Source organism: Bombina bombina, chromosome 6, assembly GCF_027579735.1.
Source record: "Bombina bombina isolate aBomBom1 chromosome 6, aBomBom1.pri, whole genome shotgun sequence".
Classification (NCBI taxonomy): domain Eukaryota; kingdom Metazoa; phylum Chordata; class Amphibia; order Anura; family Bombinatoridae; genus Bombina; species Bombina bombina.
Genome location: NC_069504.1, coordinates 465,844,933 through 465,867,656, shown reverse-complemented (window position 1 = coordinate 465,867,656; position 22,724 = coordinate 465,844,933). Strand labels below are relative to the sequence as shown.

The following is a 22,724-nucleotide window of genomic DNA, read 5'->3' as shown; positions in this document are numbered from 1 at the left end:
AGGAGTATTGGCGCACTAGATGTACTAGGGGCCTCCTGTATGGGCAAGACTGGTGTAGACGAAGGAGGGGATGATGCAGTACCATGCTTACTCCCCTCACTTGAGGAATCATCTTGGGCATCATTTTTACTAAAATTTTTTATGACATAAAATACATATAGTTAAATGAGAAGGAACCTTGGTTTCCCCACAGTCAGAACACAATCTATCTGGTAGTTCAGACATGTTAAACAGGCATAAACTTGATAACAAAGCACAAAAAACGTTTTAAAATAAAACCGTTACTGTCACTTTAAATTTTAAACTAAACACACTTTATTACTGCAATTGCGAAAAAGTATGAAGGAATTGTTCAAAATTCACCAAATTTTCACCACAGTGTCTTAAAGCCTTAAAAGTATTGCACACCAAATTTGGAAGCTTTAACCCTTAAAATAACGGAACCGGAGCCGTTTTTATATTTAACCCCTTTACAGTCCCTGGAATCTGCTTTGCTGAGACCCAACCAAGCCCAAAGGGGAATACGATACCAAATGATGCCTTCAGAAAGACCTTTCTATGTATCAGAGCTCCACACACATGCAGCTGCATGCCATGCTGTCCTCAAAAACAAGTGCGCCATACCGGCGCGAAAATGAGACTCTGCCTATGCTTTGGGAAAGCCCCTAAAGAATAAGGTGTCTAAAACAGTGCCTGCCGATATTATTATATCAAAATACCCAGATAAAATGATTCCTCAAGGCTAAATATGTGTTAATAATCAATCGATTTAGCCCAGAAAAAGTCTACAGTTTAAATAAGCCCTTGTGAAGCCCTTATTTACAATCGTAATAAACATGGCTTACCGGATCCCATAGGGAAAATGACAGCTTCCAGCATTACATCGTCTTGTTAGAATGTGTCATACCTCAAGCAGCAAGGGACTGCAAACTGTTCCCCCAACTGAAGTTAATTGCTCTCAACAGTCCTGTGTGGAACAGCCATGGATTTTAGTTACGGTTGCTAAAATCATTTTCCTCATACAAACAGAATTCTTCATCTCTTTTCTGTTTCTGAGTAAATAGTACGTACCAGCACTATTTGAAAATAACAAACTCTTGATTGAATAATGAAAAACTACAGTTAAACACTAAAAAACTCTAAGCCATCTCCGTGGAGATGTTGCCTGTACAACGGCAAAGAGAATGACTGGGGTAGGCGGAGCCTAGGAGGGATCATGTGACCAGCTTTGCTGGGCTCTTTGCCATTTCCTGTTGGGGAAGAGAATATCCCACAAGTAAGGATGACGCCGTGGACCGGACACACCTATGTTGGAGAAATATGGATTTTAGAAATCAAATTAGCATTCCAAGATTTAAGTCACAAAGTTCTTCTAGCTAAAATAGCTAAAGACAGATTTAACCTCAATTGTGAAAATATCAAAAAAATGACGACACAAATGAAATTATTAACATGTTGATCAACTTAACAATGCTAAACAAATCATAATCCAATACTTGTTGCACTAAAGTATCCAACCAGAAAGTTGAAGCAGTTGCAACATCAGCCAAATAAATTGCAGGCCTGAAAATAAAATAATTTTCCTTAGATAAGATACAAGTTTCCCATCTGAAGGAACTTAAAAAATAAATACTATTTTCTATAGGAATAGTAGTATGTTTAGCAAGAATAGAGATAGCCCCATTAACTTTGGGGATCTTTCCTCAAAACTCTAAACAAACTGCTGGCAAAGGATACAATTTAAAAACCTTAAAGAAGGAATAAAAGAAGTCCCAGGCCTATTCCATTCCCTAGTATCAGGAACTGGAAAAAAAACCTCTGAAGAAACCACAGGAGGTTAATAAGCAGCATTTAAATGTTAGCTAGTCTTAAAATCAAAAGAACTAGTCTCCTCAAAATCCAATATAATCAACACCTTTTCAACAAATAACGAATGTACTCTATTTAAAAGTAAAAAAGTAGATTTGTTAGTGTCAAAATCTGATGAAGTATATTCTGAATGAGATAAAACATCATCAGAGAAGGATAATTCAGTATGTTATCGGTCATTTGGAAATTCATCAACTAAATGAGAAGTTTAAAAAAGACCTAGAAATTTTATTAGAAGGCGGGATGGCAGACAAAGCCTTTAGGATAGAATCAGAAAAATATTCTTATAAATTCCTAGGTATATCTTGTACATTAGATGTAAAAAGAATAGCAATAGATAATGCATTAATACTAATGGACTCTGCATGTAAAAGTTTATCATGATAACTTATTACAAACCATAGCTAAAGATAAAAATTCATAACAGAAAAATAAAGGAACTTAGCTTTGGTAGGACTGATAACAGTCATCACGAATCCAACAGTATTTTCTGATACAGGAACAGTTTTTGAGATATCTTGCAAATGTAAGAGAAAAAACAACATATAAAGCAAAATATCAATTTCCTTAAATGACAGTTTCAGGAATGGGGGAAAAATGCAAACAAAATAAGCCTCTGAAAACCAAAAGCAGAATGAAATAAAGACTTAAATAATATCAGAAATCTGGCGGCAAGTATGAGGCCCACAACTGACAAAATATTTTTTGGCGCCAAGAACATCTGTAACAGACACGAGCGTCATAGATGACGCAACTATGTGAAAATTCTCGGCGCCAACTAAGACGCCGGAAATGCCGAAAATGCGTCAACAAACGTAATTCTCGCGCCAAAAAGTCTCACGCCAAAAAAGTCTCACGCCAAAAATGACGCAATAAATTATAGTATTTTGCGCACCCGCGAGCCTAACAGCCCGCAATTTAGAAAGAAAGTCAATTGAAAAATTTCAGGTAAGAAACCTTTTTTTTTTCTTTTTTTATGCATTTCCCAAAAAATGAAACTGACAGTCTGTAAGAAGGAAATATACTGATTAACCTGAATCATGGCAAATAAGTATAAAACATATATTTAGAACTTTACATATAAAGTGCCAAACCATAGCTGAGAGCGTCATAAATAAAAGGAAATATACTTACCAAAAGACTCATCTACATAAAGTAGATAGCCAAACCAGTACTGAAACGAGAATCAGTAGAGGTAATGGTATATAAGAGTATATTGTCGATCTGAAAAGGGAGGTAGGCGAAGAATCTCTACGACTGATAACAGAGAACCTATGAAATAGATCCCCATTAAGATGGACTATTGCATTCAATAGGTAATACTCGCTTCACATCCCTCTGTCATTCACTGCACTCAGAGGAAACCGGGCTTCAGCATGCTGCAAAGCGCATATCAACGTAGAAATCTAGCACAAACTTACTTCACCACCTCCATAGGAGGCAAAGTTTGTAAAACTGAATTGTGGGTGTGGTGAGGGGTGTATTTATAGGCATTTTGAGGTTTGGGTATATCCCATACGTCACTAGCTCATGGACTCTTGCCAATGAAAGAAAAAGAGCTGTACTTGATTTGGAAGCTCCAGACAAGGGTTCCTCTAGGTCTCAAAAAAGAATGGGATATTAGCTACTTTGTAGATTAGCTTTATTATTATTGTTCCCATAATCCATAATAATTGTGATGATCAATTATTAGGTTATTAAAGGGTCATGAAACCCAAACATTTTCTTTCATGATTTAGACAGAGAAAACAATTTTAAAACAACTTTCCAATTTGCTTCTATTATTTACTTTGCTTCATCCTCTTGTTATCCTTTGCTGAAAGGTTTATCTAGGAAAGCTCAGGAGCAGCAAAGAACCTAGGTTCTAGCTGCCGATTGGTGGCTGCATATATATATATATATATATATATATATATATATATATAGCATCAAATAATGGAAATCCAGCGAACCATCTTGAAAGCATAAACTCCTTTATTGGACATCAGGTACAAAAACAATATATCTACATAAAAAAGATAAAAATAGCTAGTGCCATCAGATCAAGCCGTAGCCGGTCTTACGCGTTTCGGCTAGAAATGCCTTAATCATAGACCATGCAGCTACATCCGGCGTTAACCCTTATATAGTCACAAAAGAAATTAGTAATCAAGGATCAACAGCTGTTTCTGGACAATGTGTGCTATTCGGACATGACAAAATATATACATATATACAGACTGAAAGATACTATTCTAATAACACTGGGGGGTTAAATGTACATAATGAACCACTAGCTAAGGTAAAAAATTAAATCTAGAGTAAGTACACTTCCTAAATTAAATACAGGTTTAATTAAGTTAAGTAACTTTAGTAACTTCCTATGCCAGTAATTAGGATCCAGGGTGTTAAACCTACTTTTCCTTAGTAAAGCTCTGCTAACTGTACTTCGTTATACATAAAGGGAAGGAAAACCTTATTATATCTTAGTAACCTCCTAGAATAAATTAATTCTCAACTGCTAATAATAGGCTTGCTTGTTTTATGTGTATTATGGTCCCTATTGCTAACATATTAAAGTACTTGTATGTTTGTATACTAAATTGGCTATAAACCATAAAAAAGTGACCTAATGAAATTAATACCTTTGCTATATGGAATGGTGTTAACCAAATCAGCCTCTATTGGTTGAATAACATATGTTTTATACAACCTATCCACCAAGTATGGCACTATTTAGTGCACTTGGTTAGAAATAGAGAAAGAAAAAGAAAGAGAAAAAGAAAAAGAAAAGGAAAAAGAAAAAGGAGAAAAGGAAAGGAATACTGTGGTATTTTAGAACTGCCAATGATTGATTATATCCCCTGTGGCATTAAATCCTTGTGGACGTCTTGTCCGCAGGGTAAAAATCCAAAATGCCTCCCTATGTAATAGTTTAGCAGTTCTATCTCCCCCTCGTGGAGTATTTCTGATAAATTCAATAACTTGCCATCTAAAAGTTTTGACCACTTTATGATGTACTGTTATGAAGTGATGGACCAGATCAGAGACATCTATATCTTTTTCGATATTGTTCAGGTGTTCTCTGATTCTGAACCTCACCTCACGGGTCGTACACCCCACATATTGTTTGTTACACTCAGTGTACTCTGCTACATATATAACATAAGTGAAAGAATGAAAATGAGGAGAAGCGCTAAAAAAGCTAAAGGTGCTAAACAATTTTAAAAATAATTGCTATGCAGACAAAATAGAAATAAATAGGATCAGTTTACTTGTTATAATTTAAAACAAACAATTACATTGATATATGTCCTAAAAAAAGAAGGAAAAAACATAGATCATTTAAGAATCGGACGTCTCCGATGTATAAAAAACACACAATAAAAACTGTTGTTGCCAATATACACCTTATCTCAATATTATGAGGAAGAGGTCAGCATCAAATCTAAAGTCCTCAGATGATTCAAAAGGAGAACCAAAGCCGGGTTAGTGTAGACCCGTTTTACCTTTAGGTGTACCGTCCATGTATCAAGAGGCACCTCCGTGAGGCGTGTACGTGCCCCGTGACGTCACAAATCGGGAGGCGTCGTCTCTGTATGGGCAATCCTATTGGTCAGGATAGCTTGAAGGTGAACTATAGCGGCCGCTATAATAATAAAGATGGTGAACTCCGCTCTTAGTGCAGGATCGCACGCAGGGTCACAAAATAACCAGAATTCCTCTGCAGGTCTAATATTAAAAGGACCATTAGTGTGTGACTAGAGACCGGCTTCAATTTAAGCGTCTGGCTCTTCACAGTGTAGTCCTCGTTTCGTCCGTGGGTAGCTGAAGAATCCTTCACTCCAAAACAGAAATACAGTCCTTTTAGACAAGATGTGAAGTGTAAGGCAGCTGTAACTATCATCAACGCGTTTCTCCCTCTTTTCACCAAAAATGTTTTCACCTTAATCTGTAATGCAAGTAATAATTTTTTTAGCTATTTTTTATTTTACTATAAGCACACTAGTCTGTAATGACTTTTAGGACATAGTCACACTTTATGACCACTCTAGTAAGGATGTATTTTCGCTCTTTTAAATCCTCCTTTCAGTGTAAGTAATTTTGCTTTGTGAACACATATTTGAACCTAAGTTAAACCTCTATTTCTATTTTTATTTTCTTTACTATTTTTTTTAACTGCAATTACGTTCAAATGCCCCAAATGTTAGCATCTCTGTGTACAATCTCATATTTTACTAGATATAAGTGGCTTGTTTTTTATTGTATTTAGATGTATATTTTTTCCTAGTTGCCAGTACTGTTGCCAATAGACCAATTTTAGTAAACACACCTGTCACCTAAATTAATCTCACCTGACCAATGGATATGAGTCTACACTGTTTAAAAGGAGGCTGTAACTGGAGCTAATTCATCTTGAGAAAGCCCTGTAAGAGGGAGAAACGCGTTGATGATAGTTACCGCTGCCTTACACTTCACATCTTGTCTAAAAGGACTGTATTTCTGTTTTGGAGTGAAGGATTCTTCAGCTACCCACGGACGAAACGAGGACTACACTGTGAAGAGCCAGACGCTTAAATTGAAGCTGGTCTCTAGTCACACACTAATGGTCCTTTTATTATTAGACCTGCAGAGGAATTCTGGTTATTTTGTGACCCTGCGTGCGATCCTGCACTAAGAGCGGAGTTCACCATCTTTATTATTATAGCGGCCGCTATAGTTCACCTTCAAGCTATCCTGACCAATAGGATTGCCCATACAGAGACGACGCCTCCCGATTTGTGACGTCACGGGACACGTACACGCCTCACAGAGGTGCCTCTTGATACATGGACGGTACACCTAAAGGTAAAACGGGTCTACACTAACCCGGCTTTGGTTCTCCTTTTGAATCATCTGAGGACTTTAGATTTGATGCTGACCTCTTCCTCATAATATTGAGATAAGGTGTATATTGGCAACAACATTTTTTTTTTGTGTGTTTTTTATACATCGGAGACGTCCGATTCTTAAATGATCTATGTTTTTTCCTTCTCCTTTTTTTAGGACATATATCAATGTAATTGTTTGTTTTAAATTATAACAAGTAAACTGATCCTATTTATTTCTATTTTGTCTGCATAGCAATTATTTTTAAAATTGTTTAGCACCTTTAGCTTTTTTAGCGCTTCTCCTCATTTTCATTCTTTCACTTATCTTTTTTCCCTAATTTGAGGGACTTTAGGGTTGGAGTAGCCTGGTGCCTCTTGCGCACACTTTAACACACTTGCACACATATATAACATATGTGGTTCTACAGTTTGTGCAATTAGAGAGTAGAAACACCCTTTGTGTGACCCTGGACTGAAAACGATTGGTCACATTTGTGTGGCTACAAGCAATACAGGCCGTGAAATGGCACTTAAAGTGACCTTTAACTGAAAGCCAGCTACTCCCACTCGTTTGTGGTTTCTTAAGCACGCTGGGGGCTAAGATATTACCAATGGTTCGACCTCTTTTAGGGACAAAATTGCAGCCCTCCTCCACAATGTTCTTGAGACTCTGATCACCCGTAAGCACTGCAAAGTGTTTCTCTATAATACCACAAATTTCACTGAATTGTGGGCTGAAGGTAGTAGTGAAAGTGGGTCTATTTAAATTAAAAGACTCATTCTGACTTATACCCTTCTTTAGGAGCATGCTTGATTGCTCCATTCTATTAACCTCTACATATGCCCTCTTTACAGTTTTAGGGTGATAGCCTCTTTCCAACAGTTGTGCCTTAAGGGTAATAGCTTCTTTTTGGAAGTCAGAGTCAAGGGAGCAATTCCTCTTTAATCTAATCATTTGCCCTTTTGCCACTCCAAACCCAGTATGTCTCGGATGACTAGATTTGGCGTGCAAAATGGTATTCGATGTGATAGGCTTCCTATATAAAGTTGTTATCTTCTGGTTGATGATATCACCAGTAAGAATAACGTCCAAATAAGAAACCGACAATTTCTCCCAAGTAAATGTAAATTGCAAGTTCACTGTATTCGTGTTTAAATACTCGTGAAATTGCACTGCTTCTTCCTTAGACCCTGTCCACACGAAAAGCAAGTCATCTATATACCGCTTGTAAGACTTAATCTTGCTTCTCTGTGTGTTCAATTCTCTCCCACCAGCCCATAAATAGGTTTGCATAGGCTGGGGCAAATTTAGCACCCATCGCGGTCCCACGCCTCTGGAGAAAGAAATGATCTTCGAATTTGAAATAATTATGGCTCAAGAGAAATTGAAGTACTCTCAGTATGTAAGCCTTCAAGTTCTCATCATAATTACTGTACCTGTCTAGTGAAAACCTAATAGATTCTAGACCAAATTCGTGAGGTATACACGAATAGAGGCCCACCACATCCACCGTAATCCATGAACAGTTTGTGTCCCAATTGACTCGATCAAGACTGTTCAACAGATGGGTGGTATCTCTCAGGTAGGAGGGCAACTGCATCACCAGAGGCTGCAGGAGGGACTCAACCCAGGAAGAAATCCTCTCGAATAAAGACCTGAAACAATAGGCCTCCCTCTCACCTCCTCCAAGGTTTTGTGCACCTTGGGGAGGTGATGAAAAATAGGGATAGATGGTGTCTTAACGTTTAGATATTCGTAGGTGTCCTGGTCAATGAGGCCCTCCTGAAACCATCATCTAAAAGATCTAGTAATTGTAATTTAAAGGTTGGAGTAGGATCTCTAGGGAGTGTTTGGTATACCGTTGTATCTAGAATTTGGCACTCCGCTTCCTGTATATATTTCACTCTGTCAAGCACCACAATGCTGCCCCCCTTATCCGGCTGTCTAATAACTATTCCATCTTTCTCTTTAAGAGAATCCAATGCTTGTTTCTGTTGATGGTTCAGATTTGGGGGGGCAGCCTTGTGGTACCTTGACAATAGTATTAAATCATCCTCTACCAACTTGTGGAAGGACTCTAGGAAAGGACCTCTTTCTTTGGTAGGATAAAAAACTGAACGTGGTTTATAACCAATATGTTCAGTTTTTACAAAAGAATTATGGTCACCCGACTCAAAGAAAAGATCTTGCAGTGGATATAAAAAGTCTACACACCCCTGTTAAAACCCTGTCAGGTTTCTGTGATGTAAACAAATGAGACAAAGATAAATCATTTCAGAACTTTTCCCACCTTTTAATGTGACCTTTAAACTGTACAACTCAATTGAAAAGCGGAAATCTTTTAGTGTGCATAAGTGTGCACACCCTCTTATAACTGGGGATGTAGCCGTGTTTAGAATTAAGCAATCACATTCAAAATCATGTTAAATAGGAGTCAGTACTGAAATCTTTTAGGTAAAGGGAAATAAAAATAAAAAAATAAAATAATATAGTTGCATAAGTGTGAACACCCTTAAACTAATACTTTATTGAAGCACCTTTTGATTTTAATACAGCACTCAGTCTTTTTGGGTATGAGTTTTTCAGCATGGCACATCTTGACTTGGTAAGATTTGCCCACTCTTCTTTGCAAAAACACTCTAAATCAGAAGTCAGAATGCGAGGGCATCTCCTGTGCACAGCCCTCTTCAGATCACCCCACAGATTTTCAACCGGATTCAGGTCTGGGCTCTGGCTGGGCCATCCCAAAACTTTAATCTTCTTCTGGTGAAGCCATTCCTTTGTTGATTTGGATGTATGCTTAGGGTCGTTGTCATGCTGAAAGATGAAGTTCCTTTTCATGTTCAGCTTTCTAGCAGAAGCCTGAAGGTTTTGTGCCAATATTGTCTGGTATTTGGAACTGTTCATTATTCCCTCTACCTTGACTAAGGCCCCAGTTCCAGCTGAAGAAAAACAGCCCCAAAGCATGATGCTGCCACCACCATGCTTCATTCTGGGTATGGTGTTCTTTTGGTGAAATGCAGTGTTTTTGTGCCAAACACATCTTTTGGAATTATGGCCAAAAAGTTCAACTTTGGTTTCATCAGACCAGAACACCTTTTGCAACATGCTTTTGGGAAACTTCAGATGTTTTTTTGCAAAATTTAGCCGGGCTTGGATGTTTTTTGTTTTTTTTGTAAGAAAAGGCTTCCGTCTTGCCACTCTACCCCATAGCCCAGACATATGAAGAATACGGGCGATTGTTGTCACATGTACCACACAGCCAGTACTGTTACACCATAATTTTCTTCACTTGATGATGACTGTCTTCACTGTGTTCCATGGTATATCTAATGCCTTGGAAATTCTTTTGTACCCTTCTCCTGACTGATACCTTTTAACAATGAGATCCCTCTGATGCTTTAGACGCTCTCTGCGGACCATGGCTTTTGCTGTAGGATGCGACTAACAAAATGTCAGGAAAGACCAACTAGAACAGCTGAACTTTATTTGGGGTTAATCGGAGGCACTTTAAATGATGACAGGTGTGTACTGACTCCTATTTAACATGATTTTGAATGTGATTGCTTAATTCTGAACACAGCTGCATCCCCAGTTATAAAAGGGTGTTCACACTTATGCAACCATATTAGTTTAGTTTTTTATTTTTATTTCCCTTTATCTAAAAGATTTAAGTTTGTTTTTCAATTAAGTTGTAGAGTTTATAGGTCACATTAAAGGTGGAAAATGTTCTGAAATGATTTATCTTTGTCTCATTTTTTTACATCAGAGAAACCTGACTTTTTAACAGGGGTGTGTAGACTTTTTTTATATCTACTGTATGTATATATATATATATATATATATATATACACATATATATATATACACATATATATATATATATATATATATATATATATATATATACAGGTGGCCCTCGTTTTACAACGGTTCAATTTACACCGTTTCAGAATAACAACCTTTTTTTCCAGTCATGTGACTGCTATTGAAAAGCATTGAGAAGCAGTGCATTTATTAAAATAGCCAGTAGGTGGAGCTGTCCGCTTGTGTTGCAGCAAAGACAAGCAAGCTGAAATTAATCAGTTTAACCAGACCTGAGCTATCGAGCAGATTTCAAAGGAACAAGATCTTCCTGTCTATAAATCAGTCCAGATTAGAATGCATAGAAAGAACTGTTTGCAGAAAAATGCAATATGAGTTTGTGTTGTGTGATTATTTTATTAGGTTTATAATGCTGTTTAGCAAATGCTTTTGTTCATTTAACTTAGTTTATTTATATATTCTGTGTTGTGTGATTATTTTATTAGGTTTATAATGCTGTTTAGCATTTAAAGTCTTCATTTCAAAGCTTTAAAAATAATGTATTAGGTGTTACTTATGCCAATTTTGAGAGGGGCCTGGAACCTAACTCCCTCACTTCCCATTGACTTACATTATAAACTGGGTTTCAATTTACAACGGTTTCGATTTACAACCATTCCTTCTGGAACCTAACCGCAGCGTAAACTGAGGGCTTCCTGTATATATATATAATACACATACAGAATGTCATTGGCTCACCCATTTGTTCAGTTAGAAACCAGTAGTAAAGCAAATTTGATAATAGAAGTAAATTGGAAAGTTGTTTAAAATTGTATGTCCTACCTTAATCATAAAATACATTTTTTGGGTTTCATGTCCCTTTAAGTTTATCTTATGACTATAAGTAAAGTGTGTGCATTAAAAGTGGCGCTAAAAAGCTCTAAGTATTAAAAACTATGGTGAGATAGGGTTCCAAATATCTGATACAATTAGATTATAATGGAGACTGACTGTCGAATAAGTAGCAAAATGGGATATTCTGATATCTCCCAAATGAACCACAAGAAAGAAAGATGTTAAAAAATATTATATTTACTAATAAAATAACACATAGGCATAGATAAACAAATATTTAAAATAGTAACAAATTCTTAAATGGATTAAGTGCACAATTGATATATGAAAAAAGAGCCCAGAATCAGATGGATCAAAATATGCGTATAGTAATATCTTTCTTTTGGATCCACGAATTATTCAAACAAGTCACTATAGGCACTTTCCTATTCAAAACCAATAAATATAAAATGTGAGAATTATCATTGAAGGTGCCTTTGATGCAGCATTAAAAAATAACAGCCTTTGGATCTTGAAAAAGCCCTTAAATTGGGTGAAACACGTAGAAAGCTGTGTGAAGGATTGTTCCCTTTTTTCCTACTTTATAAAAAAGATTATTCGCCAAACCGGGAGGTTTGCAAATCATTTTGGAGATTCAACCGCTTCCTGCGTACATCTGAGTACTAAGAGCAGGAGAATTGCACCGGTTCCCTACGGTGACTTGCGCAAGTCCGAAGAAAACCGGGACCAGTAACCACCTTCATTAAAGAGCACGAATATCTGAAGCCTGCCAGAATCTAACCGCGGACCCTGAAGGGTGAGATTACCTGCATAGCAGGAACTATACATATCCACCTAAAGGTATAGATCTGTCAAGTGTGTTTCTATATGATATATTGTGCTTCAATCATTCTACAGCGGGGACTCTAAAGTTTAAATAGTGGCTGGCCACTACTATTTTACCTATCACCGCAATACAATTTAAAGGGATATCCTGAAATCATTGTTCACCGTCTTATGAAAGACTGTTATTTTTGAATGCTGCATCAAAGGCACCTTTAATAATAATTCTCACATTTTATACTTATTGGTTTTGAATAGGAAAGTGCCTATAGTGACTTGTTTGAATAATTTGTGGATCCAAAAGAAGGATATTAATATACGCAAATTTTAAACCATCTGATTCTGGGCTCTCTCTTCATATATCAATTGTGCACTTAATCCATTTAAGAATTTGTTACTATTTTAAATATTTGTATTATATTTGTATATCTATGCCTATGTGTTATTTTATTAGTAAATATAATATTTTTTAACATCTTTCTTTCTTGTGGTTCATTTGGGAGATATCAGAATTTAACCCCTAAGCAATATCCCATTTTGCTACTTATTCGACAGTCTCCATTATAATCTAATTGTATCAGATATTTGGAACCCTATCTCCCCATAGTTTTTAATACTTAGAGCTTTTTAGCGCCACTTTTAATACACACACTTTACTTATTTATTTATAACCAGGAGGAGGTTATTATAAAAGAGGCATAAGTATTTTCAGTCCAGCGCTATACACTTACTATATACATCTTATCTTATGACTATACCATTTAGATGATCACCTATTGATTTGTAAATGACTGTGTCGATATTTGAATTACACTTCATGTTTAAGCATCTTGAATATGGTACTTGTAGATACGCTATCTTTAAGCATTGCAGCATCAAATTATATTGTTGACCTGTTATATTGCTCCCCATTGCTTCCTTTGTTCTTACTTCTTGTACCCTGTTCCTTCATTTACCTTTTCACTACATGCGAGCATTAACATGTTTAGGATGTTATCATTACTATTTTTATTTGACTTATCACTATCACATTGTGTCATTATGACAACTTAGTTTGTTGAGTATTTGTTATTTTAGTTTGACAATTTGATGTTTTTGAATAATTTATGTTACTTCTTCCACCCTATTGGCTGCTGTCTGATTGGCCGCTTGTTTGTGGCCTGTGATTGGTACAGTTTGCCTTATATGGTGGAAGTGGTGTACAGAGGGTCATCCTATGACTAAGTGCAGCATGGCATGAAACGCGTAAGGACCTGTCCCTCCAACCATACTATGTGTTGTAGTGTGTCTGATTTTACTTGCAAAATAAAACTCCAGTTTTACGGACCCACAAGTGCTGTTTTCCTTCTACATTGACTTCTATTGGCTGGCTTGGCTTTTCCATAGACCTGCACCACGCTGGATTGTGAAGGCGCAAGTTTGCGCCACGCTGCCTTCAGTGAATCACACTGCTGTTTGTTTTCACCCAGCTTTGTCGTGTCCTTCTGGGCTTTGAGCTACGCCTCACCCTGCATCTTTCCTGTTGCAGCATGACTGTGATCCTGGCCCGTGAAGACACGGTTTGACGAATTTGGTTTAGATGAATGCAAGTGTCCTGCCAAGAGCATTTACCTCAACCCCATTGACCACCTATGAATTGGAATACCAATTGTGAGCCATGACCTTCTAGTCCAGAATCAGTGTCTAACCTCATAAATGCTCTTTTTGCTGAATGGACAAAAATTCCCACATACAAGCACAAAAGTCTTGAGGAAAGCCTTCCCGGAAGATTTGTGGCTGTTACAGAGACAAAGTGGGGCCAGCACCATATTAATGCCCATGGTTTTGAATCAGGATATCCATAAGGCTCATAAGTGTGATGGCCAGGCGTCCACATACTTTAAGCCATATAGTGTATATATTAAAAATTGAAACTATGGTTTTATGTTACATCTACAAGTGATCATTATTACGGGATGCTCTGATGGAGTTCTCCTGCAAGAAGAGAACTACTTGCACAGATTTGTAAGGCAGAAGATAATTCCACTTATTTTCCTTATAGCAATTCCAGACAATATGGCTGCCAGAGTTTAAAATACTGCACAACACATTTTGTTTTGCAATTATATTTATATCTACCTGGTGAAGTACCGTAGACAGGACTACATTTGCGTGTTATAGCCTCCATAACACTAATTTTAATAGTGGATAGCTGTATTTCATGCATTTCTTACTACAAATTCATTCATTGTTTTTAATAGCACTGTGTATCACTTTCTGTTCTTTTCACTAGTCTATGATTTAAGATATAATCTCTGAATTACATCACATTAATCAGTGTTGTTTCAGACCGGAGGAGGAAAGGAAACTCTTGAACACTTGACTTTTATTTCAAATGCATTGTTTGACAAATAAAAAAAGTATTACTACTTTCTGCAATACTTGTGTCTTATCACTAAATTGACTTTTCCAATCAATATATACATTCAGAAAGAATAAAAATGGTATGTGTAGGTAAATAGATAAAAATAAACAAAGATGACTGACTTCAAAATTGCTTGACTTTAATTTAAGGCAAACATCTTTATTTAGACTTGGAACATTAAAGCTGAACATTTTTTTACGCATTAGAAAGCGCAACATTTAAACATATTCAAGTATTTTTGTCTGAAAAAGGTTAAGGCTGTTTTATTTTGAAAGAAACAGAAGTGCATAGCTGTGGGAGAGATTGCTCACTGGCTGATAAGGACAACTCACAAAGCTCTTTTGGTGCACAGTAAAAAGCATAAAAGCAAGTTTTTGTTTCAGAACAATTTTTTTTTTTTTTTAACTGTAATCCAAAGTAAAATAATGTCTTTTAGATGTAATAAAGATTAAGGAAATGGACAATCAATCATGTTTCTGTCAAAACAAAAATCTTAGTTTGGGGAGATAATTGCTGGAGTTCCAAATCACTATTGCATCAAAATAAGTAAAGAAGTTTTGACGTGTCAGACACATTTAAAATAATTTACTCAAGTATACCAGAGTTCTTCCACGGGAGGAGTTTCTTAATGCCGCTTCATTAGAAAAGCTGATTGAGTGCGTTGAGATAATTCTTTATTCACTATTGTTTGAGGAGGAGGAGGAGGAGAAGGGAAATAATACATTTCAGATAAACAATCATGCACATAAACACCACAAATAACTGACACTAAAACTAGTTTTGATACTGTTATTTCTATTCCTGTATTTTGATGTTTACTATATAGCTTTATATATCTATAAAAAAGACAAAAATGTATGCTTACCTGATAAAACATAATTTATGTAAGAACTTACCTGATAAATTCATTTCTTTCATATTAGCAAGAGTCCATGAGCTAGTGACGTATGGGATATACATTCCTACCAGGAGGGGCAAAGTTTCCCAAACCTCAAAATGCCTATAAATACACCCCTCACCACACCCACAAATCAGTTTAACGCATAGCCAAGAAGTGGGGTGATAAGAAAAAAGTACGAAAGAATAAAAAATAAGGAATTGGAATAATTGTGCTTTATACAAAAAAATCATAACCACCACAAAAAGGGTGGGCCTCATGGACTCTTGCTAATACGAAAGAAATGAATTTATCAGGTAAGTTCTTACATAAATTATGTTTTCTTTCATGTAATTAGCAAGAGTCCATGAGCTAGTGACGTATGGGATAATGGCTACCCAAGATGTGGATCTTCCACGCAAGAGTCACTAGAGAGGGAGGGATAAAATAAAGACAGCCAATTCCGCTGAAAATAATCCACACCCAAAATAAAGTTTAAATCTTATAATGAAAAAACAGAATTTATGTTTACCTGATAAATTACTTTCTCCAACGGTGTGTCCGGTCCACGGCGTCATCCTTACTTGTGGGATATTCTCTTCCCCAACAGGAAATGGCAAAGAGCCCAGCAAAGCTGGTCACATGATCCCTCCTAGGCTCCGCCTACCCCAGTCATTCGACCGACGTTAAGGAGGAATATTTGCATAGGAGAAACCATATGGTACCGTGGTGACTGTAGTTAAAGAAAATAAAATAAAATATCAGACCTGATTAAAAAAACCAGGGCGGGCCGTGGACCGGACACACCGTTGGAGAAAGTAATTTATCAGGTAAACATAAATTCTGTTTTCTCCAACATAGGTGTGTCCGGTCCACGGCGTCATCCTTACTTGTGGGAACCAATACCAAAGCTTTAGGACACGGATGAAGGGAGGGAGCAAATCAGGTCACCTAAATGGAAGGCACCACGGCTTGCAAAACCTTTCTCCCAAAAATAGCCTCAGAAGAAGCAAAAGTATCAAACTTGTAAAATTTGGTAAAAGTGTGCAGTGAAGACCAAGTCGCTGCCCTACATATCTGATCAACAGAAGCCTCGTTCTTGAAGGCCCATGTGGAAGCCACAGCCCTAGTGGAATGAGCTGTGATTCTTTCGGGAGGCTGCCGTCCTGCAGTCTCGTAAGCCAATCTGATGATGCTTTTAATCCAAAAGGAGAGAGAGGTAGAAGTTGCTTTTTGACCTCTCCTTTTACCGGAGTAAACAACAAACAAGGAAGATGTTTGTCTAAAATCCTTTGTAGCATCTAAATAGAATTTTAGAGCGCGAACAACATCCAAATTGTGCAACAAACGTTCCTTCTTTGAAACTGGTTTCGGACACAGAGAAGGTACGATAATCTCCTGGTTAATGTTTTTGTTAGAAACAACTTTTGGAAGAAAACCAGGTTTAGTACGTAAAACCGCCTTATCTGCATGGAACACCAGATAAGGAGGAGAACACTGCAGAGCAGATAATTCTGAAACTCTTCTAGCAGAAGAAATTGCAACTAAAAACAAAACTTTCCAAGATAATAACTTAATATCAACGGAATGTAAGGGTTCAAACGGAACCCCCTGAAGAACTGAAAGAACTAAATTGAGACTCCAAGGAGGAGTCAAAGGTTTGTAAACAGGCTTAATTCTAACCAGAGCCTGAACAAAAGCTTGAACATCTGGCACAGCTGCCAGTTTTTTGTGAAGTAACACAGACAAGGCAGAAATCTGTCCCTTCAGGGAACTTGCAGATAATCCTTTTTCTAATCCGTCTTGAAGGAAGGATAACATCTTAGGAATCTTAACCTTGTCCCAAGGGAATCCTTTAGATTCACACCAACAGATATATTTTTTCCAAATCTTGTGGTAAATCTTTCTAGTTACAGGCTTTCTGGCCTGAACAAGAGTATCAATAACAGAATCTGAGAATCCTCGCTTCGATAGAATTAAGCGTTCAATCTCCAAGCAGTCAGCTGGAGTGAAACCAGATTCGGATGTTCGAACGGACCCTGAACAAGAAGGTCTCGTCTCAAAGGTAGCTTCCAAGGTGGAGCCGATGACATATTCACCAGATCTGCATACCAAGTCCTGCGTGGCCACGCAGGAGCTATCAAGATCACCGACGCCCTCTCCTGATTGATCCTGGCTACCAGCCTGGGGATGAGAGGAAACGGCGGGAACACATAAGCTAGTTTGAAGGTCCAAGGTGCTACTAGTGCATCCACTAGAGCCGCCTTGGGATCCCTGGATCTGGACCCGTAGCAAGGAACTTTGCAGTTCTGACGAGAGGCCATTAGATCCATGTCTGGAATGCCCCACCGCTGGGTGACTTGGGCAAAGATTTCCGGATGGAGTTCCCACTCCCCCGGATGCAATGTCTGACGACTCAGAAAATCCGCTTCCCAATTTTCCACTCCTGGGATGTGGATAGCAGACAGGTGGCAGGAGTGAGACTCCGCCCATAGAATGATTTTGGTCACTTCTTCCATCGCTAGGGAACTCCTTGTTCCCCCCTGATGGTTGATGTACGCAACAGTCGTCATGTTGTCTGATTGAAACCGTATGAACTTGGTCCTCGCTAGCTGAGGCCAAGCCTTGAGAGCATTGAATATCGCTCTCAGCTCCAGAATATTTATCGGTAGAAGAGATTCTTCCCGAGACCAAAGACCCTGAGCTTTCAGGGATCCCCAGACCGCGCCCCAGCCCATCAGACTGGCGTCGGTCGTGACAATGACCCACTCTGGTCTGCGGAACGTCATCCCTTGTGACAGATTGTCCAGGGACAGCCACCAACGGAGTGAGTCTCTGGTCCTCTGATTTACTTGTATCTTCGGAGACAAGTCTGTATAGTCCCCATTCCACTGACTGAGCATGCACAGTTGTAATGGTCTTAGATGAATGCGCGCAAAAGGAACTATGTCCATTGCTGCTACCATCAACCCGATCACTTCCATGCACTGAGCTATGGAAGGAAGAGGAACGGAATGAAGTATCCGACAAGAGTCTAGAAGTTTTGTTTTTCTGGCCTCTGTTAGAAAGATCCTCATTTCTAAGGAGTCTATAATTGTTCCCAAGAAGGGAACCCTTGTTGACGGGGATAGAGAACTCTTTTCCACGTTCACTTTCCAGCCGTGAGATCTGAGAAAGGCCAGGACGATGTCCGTGTGAGCCTTTGCTTGAGGAAGGGACGACGCTTGAATCAGAATGTCGTCCAGGTAAGGTACTACTGCAATGCCCCTTGGTCTTAGCACCGCTAGAAGGGACCCTAGTACCTTTGTGAAAATCCTTGGAGCAGTGGCTAATCCGAAAGGAAGCGCCACGAACTGGTAATGTTTGTCCAGGAATGCGAACCTTAGGAACCGATGATGTTCCTTGTGGATAGGAATATGTAGATACGCATCCTTTAAATCCACCGTGGTCATGAATTGACCTTCCTGGATGGAAGGAAGAATAGTTCGAATGGTTTCCATCTTGAACGATGGAACCTTGAGAAACTTGTTTAAGATCTTGAGATCTAAGATTGGTCTGAACGTTCCCTCTTTTTTGGGAACTATGAACAGATTGGAGTAGAACCCCATCCCTTGTTCTCTTAGTGGAACAGGATGAATCACTCCCATTTTTAACAGGTCTTCTACACAATGTAAGAACGCCTGTCTTTTTATGTGGTCTGAAGACAACTGAGACCTGTGGAACCTCCCCCTTGGGGGAAGTCCCTTGAATTCCAGAAGATAACCCTGGGAGACTATTTCTAGCGCCCAAGGATCCAGAACATCTCTTGCCCAAGCCTGAGCGAAGAGAGAGAGTCTGCCCCCCACCAGATCCGGTCCCGGATCGGGGGCCAATATTTCATGCTGTCTTGGTAGCAGTGGCAGGTTTCTTGGCCTGCTTTCCCTTGTTCCAGCCTTGCATTGGTCTCCAAGCTGGCTTGGCTTGAGAAGTATTACCCTCTTGCTTAGAGGACGTAGCACTTTGGGCTGGTCCGTTTTTACGAAAGGGACGAAAATTAGGTCTATTTTTCGCCTTGAAAGGCCGATCCTGAGGAAGGGCGTGGCCCTTACCCCCAGTGATATCAGAGATAATCTCTTTCAAGTCAGGGCCAAACAGCGTTTTCCCCTTGAAAGGAATGTTTAGTAGCTTGTTCTTGGAAGACGCATCAGCCGACCAAGATTTCAACCAAAGCGCTCTGCGCGCCACAATAGCAAACCCAGAATTCTTAGCCGCTAACCTAGCCAATTGCAAAGTGGCGTCTAGGGTGAAAGAATTAGCCAATTTGAGAGCATTGATTCTGTCCATAATCTCCTCATAAGGAGGAGAATCACTATCGAGCACCTTTATCAGCTCATCAAACCAGAAACATGCGGCTGTAGTGACAGGGACAATGCATGAAATTGGTTGTAGAAGGTAACCCTGCTGAACAAACATCTTTTTAAGCAAACCTTCTAATTTTTTATCCATAGGATCTTTGAAAGCACAACTATCCTCTATGGGTATAGTGGTGCGTTTGTTTAAAGTAGAAACCGCTCCCTCGACCTTGGGGACTGTCTGCCATAAGTCCTTTCTGGGGTCGACCATAGGAAACAATTTTTTAAATATGGGGGGAGGGACGAAAGGAATACCGGGCCTTTCCCATTCTTTATTAACAATGTCCGCCACCCGCTTGGGTATAGGAAAAGCTTCTGGGAGCCCCGGCACCTCTAGGAACTTGTCCATTTTACATAGTTTCTCTGGGATGACCAACTTTTCACAATCATCCAGAGTGGATAATACCTCCTTAAGCAGAATGCGGAGATGTTCCAACTTAAATTTAAATGCAATTACATCAGGTTCAGCCTGTTGAGAAATGTTCCCTGAATCAGTAATTTCTCCCTCAGACAAAACCTCCCTGGCCCCCTCAGATTGGGTTAGGGGCCCTTCAGAGATATTAATATCAGCGTCGTCATGCTCTTCAGTAACTAAAACAGAGCAGCCACGCTTACGCTGACAAGGGTTCATTTTGGCTAAAATGTTTTTGACAGAATTATCCATTACAGCCGTTAATTGTTGCATAGTAAGGAGTATTGGCGCGCTAGATGTACTAGGGGCCTCCTGAGTGGGCAAGACTCGTGTAGACGAAGGAGGGAAAGATGCAGTACCATGCTTACTCCCCTCACTTGAGGAATCATCTTGGGCATCATTGTCATTATCACATAAATCACATTTATTTAAATGAACAGGAATTCTGGCTTCCCCACATTCAGAACACAGTCTATCTGGTAGTTCAGACATGTTAAACAGGCATAAACTTGATAATAAAGTACAAAAAACGTTTTAAAATAAAACCGTTACTGTCACTTTAAATTTTAAACTGAACACACTTTATTACTGCAATTGCGAAAAAACATGAAGGAATTGTACAAAATTCACCAAATTTTCACCACAGTGTCTTAAAGCCTTAAAAGTATTGCACACCAAATTTGGAAGCTTTAACCCTTAAAATAACGGAACCGGAGCCGTTTTAACACTTTAACCCCTTTACAGTCCCTGGTATCTGCTTTGCTGAGACCCAACCAAACCCAAAGGGGAATACGATACCAAATGACGCCTTCAGAAAGTCTTTTCTAAGTATCAGAGCTCCTCTCACATGCGACTGCATGCCATGCCTCTCAAAAACAAGTGCGCCACACCGGCGCGAAAATGAGGCTCTGCTTATGCTTTGGGAAAGCCCCTAAGAAATAAGGTGTCTAATACAGTGCCTGCCGATATTATAATATCAATATACCCAGATAAAATGATTCCTCAAGGCTAAATATGTGTTAATAATGAATCGATTTAGCCCAGAAAAGTCTACAGTCTTAATAAGCCCTTGTGAAGCCCTTATTTACCATCGTAATAAACATGGCTTACCGGATCCCATAGGGAAAATGACAGCTTCCAGCATTACATCGTCTTGTTAGAATGTGTCATACCTCAAGCAGCAAGAGACTGCACACTGTTCCCCCAACTGAAGTTAATTGCTCTCAACAGTCCTGTGTGGAACAGCCATGGATTTTAGTTACGGTTGCTAAAATCATTTTCCTCATACAAACAGAAATCTTCATCTCTTTTCTGTTTCTGAGTAAATAGTACATACCAGCACTATTTCAAAATAACAAACTCTTGATTGAATAATAAAAACTACAGTTAAACACTAAAAAAACTCTAAGCCATCTCCGTGGAGATGTTGCCTGTACAACGGCAAAGAGAATGACTGGGGTAGGCGGAGCCTAGGAGGGATCATGTGACCAGCTTTGCTGGGCTCTTTGCCATTTCCTGTTGGGGAAGAGAATATCCCACAAGTAAGGATGACGCCGTGGACCGGACACACCTATGTTGGAGAAAAACTGAAATTATAAGCAGAAGAATCAAACTGAAACAGCTGCCTGAAGTACTTTTCTACCAAAAACTGCTTCAGAAGAAGAAAACACATCAAAATGGTAGAATTTAGTAAAAGTATGCAAAGAAGACCAAGTTGCTGCTTTGCAAATCTGATCAACCGAAGCTTCATTCCTAAACGCCCAGGAAGTAGAAACTGACCTAGTAGAATGAGCTGTAATCCTTTGAGGCAGAGTTTTACCCGACTCGACATAGGCATGATGAATTAAAGATTTCAACCAAGATGCCAAAGAAAAGGCAGAGGCCTTCTGACCTTTCCTAGAACCGGAAAAGATAACAAATAGACTAGAAGTCTTTCGGAAATTCTTAGTAGCTTTAACATAATATTTCAAAGCTCTAACTACATCCAAAGAATGCAATGATCTCTCCTTAGAATTCTTAGGATTAGGACATAATGAAGGAACCACAATTTCTCTACTAATTTTGTTAGAATTCACAACGTTAGGTAAAAATTTAAAAGAAGTTCGCAAGACCGCCTTATCCTGATGAAAAATCAGAAAAGGAGACTCACAAGAAAGAGCAGATAATTCAGAAATTCTTCTAGCAGAAGAGATGGCCAAAGAAACAAAACTTTCCAAGAAAGTAATTTAATGTCCAATGAATGCATAGGTTCAAACTGAGGAGCTTGAAGAGCCCCCAGAACCAAATTCAAACTCCAAGGAGGAGAAATTGACTTAATGACAGGTTTTATACGAACCAAAGCTTGTACAAAACAATGAATATCAGGAAGATTAGCAATCTTTCTGTGAAAAAGAACAGAAAGAGCAGAGATTTGTCCTTTCAAGGAACTTGCAGACAGAA

The 22,724-nt window shown here is 38.6% G+C and overlaps 1 protein-coding gene across 1 annotated transcript in view; it reads right to left on the bottom strand.

Annotated features, from left to right (window-relative positions):
- The window catches only part of FAM13B (family with sequence similarity 13 member B), a 794,661-nt gene extending 779,278 nt beyond the window's left edge, over positions 1-15,383 (bottom strand). The window contains exon 1 of the mRNA XM_053717251.1: positions 15,205-15,383. The gene's annotated coding sequence lies outside the window, so the exon portion shown is untranslated. The remainder of the gene's footprint in view (positions 1-15,204) is intronic.
- Positions 15,384-22,724: the final 7,341 nt, after the last annotated feature.